The sequence below is a fragment of the Lolium rigidum genome, chromosome 7 (genome assembly GCF_022539505.1).
Source record: "Lolium rigidum isolate FL_2022 chromosome 7, APGP_CSIRO_Lrig_0.1, whole genome shotgun sequence".
NCBI lineage: Eukaryota > Viridiplantae > Streptophyta > Magnoliopsida > Poales > Poaceae > Lolium > Lolium rigidum.
In genome coordinates, this window is record NC_061514.1 from 203156818 (window position 1) to 203161344 (window position 4527).

General features: G+C 47.2%; 1 long non-coding RNA gene across 1 annotated transcript; it reads left to right on the plus strand.

Annotated features, from left to right (window-relative positions):
- Positions 1–274: 274 nt before the first annotated feature.
- Positions 275–1939, plus strand: LOC124679027. The gene is made up of 4 exons (XR_006994763.1): positions 275–701; positions 797–1023; positions 1137–1241; positions 1890–1939. It is a non-coding gene; the product is annotated as an uncharacterized LOC124679027 (long non-coding RNA).
- The last annotated feature ends 2588 nt before the right edge of the window (positions 1940–4527 follow it).

The window sequence follows — 4527 nt, forward strand, 5'->3', positions numbered from 1 at the left end:
AACCTATCTAACAAATATAACTATTTTAAAAGTTTTCAACAAATAATATTATGTTGTTCTGGTTGTTAATTTAAACTATTTTCAAAAAGGTTTCATACCAGATTTCAAATAAATAAACAAAGATGTTTTTTTAAAGGAAAATCCTAACCTATCCTGCTACCCCACCTGGGTGACCCATCTCTTCCCCCTCCCTCCTTTTCCTTCCGGCCCAGAACCATCCAGCCCAACCTACCTTCTCGCATGTACCCCTTCGAACACGAGGACAAAGTCGTCTTCGTTTTCCTTCGCACGAGAGGAGCGTGCTCGTCCCTTTGTCGACGTCACTGTGGTCCTCCTCCCCTTCCCTCGCCTTCTAGGACCACGCCAACCACTCTCTCCTCCTTATCCCTTCCGCAAGGCACCATCTCCAACCACTCCACGCCTCTCCCTCCATCTTATCTTCATCTCCACGAAAGGAACCGAAGGGGGAAAACTCCATCACTTTTGCCCGGCGCCGCCGTCGAACCGCCATCTCCGGCCACCTCTTGACGGACCAAGGACACCACGAGCATATCCTCGACACGCTAAATCTCCTCGTCCCAAGAAATCCACGAATCGAGCATGAAATCGCCCCCCACGACCTCGTTTCTCCTCAGACCTGAGCATGTCGGCGTTGTTTCCGGTGACCACGGCCCTTCCCCGTCACTGCCGAGCACGCCAAGGTGATCACGGTGAAGTTCTCGTTCTCCCTAACCTCTCTACCGTCGCCCTCCCTCTCTGGTTCGATCTCCCGTTGTGACCACCGCTGTTCCCGCAGGTGCGCGTCCTCGCCGGCTGTCCCCGGCGCCCCCTTCAACCTGTGCCACCTTCACCTGGTTCACAATGACGCAGCACTCCTTCCTCGACCGCTAGCGCCTCCCAGAACCTCATCCATCGCCGAGGCCATCCCCATCCGCCTCAGCACCATATGGCCGCCGTCTTGTTCCGACGATTTCTTCGTCTCATTTGCTTCCCCGCCTCCGTCGGTTTCGCCGTGACCTCCCGGTGAGCCACGCCCGTTTCCCCTTGATTCCCTGCTCGTCTTCCTTGCCACGCACCACCAATTTCTCGCTCACCGTCGGCGCCTGTCCCTAACCATGGGCGTTGTTCTTCTTCAGTTTCTTCATAGAACAGAACAGCAGCAACAGCACAAGGTTCGCCAGCGTGGCGCCAGCGTGGCCACGGGCCCCATCCGTCAGCGGCTCTGGCTAGCTCCTCCCCCGGTGAGAACCACACTCTCAGATCCAGATCTAATCCAGTTTTGCACATGACCCCCTGCATCTTTTTCTTTCTAACCAGCATCCCTGGCGCGGATGGTTATGTTGATAAACCCCTGCAGCTTTCCAAATAAACCCGGGGTCCTTCCCCCTGTTTCGAAATTAAAAACCAATCCTTTTATTATTTAAATAAACCTGTTTCTCTATTTTAAAATGATAAAAACTAATCTGCTAATAACTTTTGTTTGGTAATTCAAATGAAAATACTTTATATATGAAAGTTGATCAGAAAAATGAGAGGAACATGAATATGCCATCCATATGCTTGTTTGCATCCCGCATCATGTGGTGACGTGATAGTTTGTGCATGTTCACCTCACATATATGCGGAGTATTTTGGATTTCCAACTAGGAATTCCCCGCTCCGTTTAATTTTGAAGTAGCGCACCCCTGCCATGCCTTCCCATGTTAATCAACACTTAACTTTGGCGGTAGAAATGCAACTCCAACCTAATTTGCTTGTCCGGGGTTCCGACTCCGCGTAATATGGATAAGTTGCATTACACCATCATTGCCATATCATGCATATCATCTTGATCATGCTGGATCTTCTTTATCCGTAGTAGTAAGATTTGCATCTGTTGTTTGTTGTAGCGATTTGCTTCTTCCCGGATAGGGTCACGAAGTGACGTTGTGAGATACGACAAGTTCTTCTGTAACTTTTCACAGGCGAGCCCTCCCTCTTCACCAATTTTGTATTTTGCTCTCCCTCTCACTGCTATCCTTATGTTGCAATTCTTTATCGAGTCACGTGTCCTATTCCACTTGTTTACCATAATAATCCTATATGTATCATTCCTTACCCATAGCCGTTGCTTGATGTTTGAGCCTTGCGAGTCGTAAGCGTGTTTAGTCTCTGTTGTTTATCTCGATCTGTTATCGGGATATGTTGGGTTGTTGGGAGGTTATAACATGCTATATCAGTTTTTGGAGATACTCATGCTTTACTTTATTGTTAACAACTAAAATTGTAAGCAGAGGCATCTGTGAGCCCCTTTGCGAAAGCATCGGAACTTTGATTTGCTAATGTCCCCTAGGACCCGAGTTCTTGTTATCTGTTCCGAGATTGAGCGCTCTACCCGTACGTGGGGACGTTTATCGGGACCCCCGCTCACCCATTACCTTTCCTCGAGTCTGTTTAATTGGGAGCCACAACCTTGGTTTTATTTGCCTATGCCATGTATGCCATGCTTTACTTACTGTTGCCTTCGGGTGTTTACTTCATGTTACCTTCGGGTGTTTATATTTTGTACTGTACCTTGCGGGACGTTTAGCGAAGTGTGTGATTCGCACGCCTAGCCGCCGGCGCAAACCTCTGGGTCCGTATCGGAGTACGGCCGAACTTCGTCACGGGTAGCTTAGTTGGGTGGCTCCCATTAAACTTTCTCTTGCATTGGGAACGGTCTTGTTGTGAGACTTCACCTGTAGTAAGTGGGGTCGAGCATGCGTATGGTTACTTTTGGGCAACCCCTGCAGGGTGTACATCTTATCGATAAGCCGCGTCCGCGGTTATGGACGACTTGGAATTGTATGGCTTGATCATAGAACAACTTGTTGGAGATATGCCCAAGAGGCAATAATAAAGTTGTTATTATATATCTTTGTGTTTATGATAAATGTTTGCATACCATGCTATAATTGTATTAACCGAAACATTGATACATGTGTGTTATGTAAACAACAAGGAGTCCCTAGTAAGCCTCTTGTATAACTAGCTTGTTGATTAATAGATGATCATAGTTTCATGATCATGAACATTGGATGTTATTAATAAAAAGGTTATGTCACTATGTGAATGATCTAATGGACACACCCAATTAAGCGTAGCATAAGATCACGTCATTAAGTTCATTTGCTATAAGCTTTCGATACATAGTTACCTAAGTCCTTCGACCATGAGATCATGTAAATCACTTATGTCGGAAGGGTACTTTGATTACATCAAACGCCACTGCGTAAATGGGTGGTTATAAAGGTGGGATTAGGTATTCGGAAAGTATGAGTTGAGGCATATGGATCAAGAGTGGGATATTGTCCATCCCGATGATGGATAGATATACTCTGGTCCCTCTCGGTGGAATGTCGTCTAATTAGCTTGCAAGCATATGAATGGTTCATAAGAGATGACATACCACGATACGAGTAAAGAGTACTTGTTGGAGACGAGGTTGAACAAGGTATAGAGATACCGATGATCAAACCTCGGACAAGTAAAATATCGCGTGACAAAGGGAATCGGTATCGTATGTAAATGGTTCTTTCGATCACTAAGTCATCGTTGAATATGTGGGAGCCATTATGGATCTCCAGATCCGCTATTGGTTATTGGTCGGAGAGAAGTCTCAACCATGTCTGCATAGTTCGCGAACCGTAGGGTGACACACTTAAGGTTTGATGTCGTTTAAGTAGATATGGAATTTGGAATGGAGTTCGAAGTTTTGTTCGGTGTCTCGGATGGGATCCAGGACATCACGAGGAGGTCCGGAATGGTCCGGAGAATAAGGTTCATATATAGGAAGTCATTTTCTAAGTTTGAAAATGATCCGGTGCATTTATGGAAGGTTCTAGAAGGTTCTAGAAAAGTCCGGAAGAAATCACCATGGAAGGTGGAGTCCCGGAGGGACTCCACCTAGCATGGCCGGCCAACCAAAGGGGGGAGGAGTGATACGTCTCAAACGTATCTATAATTTCTTATGTTCCATGCTACTTTTATGATGATACTCACATGTTTTATACACATTATATGTCATTATTACGCATTTTCCGGCACTAACCTATTGACGAGATGCCGAAGAGCCAGTTGCTGTTTTCTGCTGTTTTTGGTTTCAGAAATCCTAGTAAGGAAATATTCTCGGAATTGGACGAAATCAATGCCTAGGGGCTTATTTTTCCACGAAGCTTCCAGAAGACCGAGGGAGATACGAAGTGGGGCCACGAGGCGACGCCACACTAGGGTGGCGCGGCCCAGGTCCTGGACGCACGGCCCTGTTGTGTGGGCCCCTCGTGACGCCCCCTGACTTGCCCTTCTGCCTACTTAAAGTCTTCGTCGCGAAACCCTCAGTACCGAGAGCCACGATACGGAAAACCTTACTGTGACGCCGCCGCCGCCAATCCCATCTCGGGGGATTCAGGAGATCGCCTCCGGCACCCTGCCGGAGAGGGGAATCATCTCCCGAAGGGCTCTTCATCGCCATGATCGCCTCCGGATTGATGTGTGAGTAGTTCACCCCTG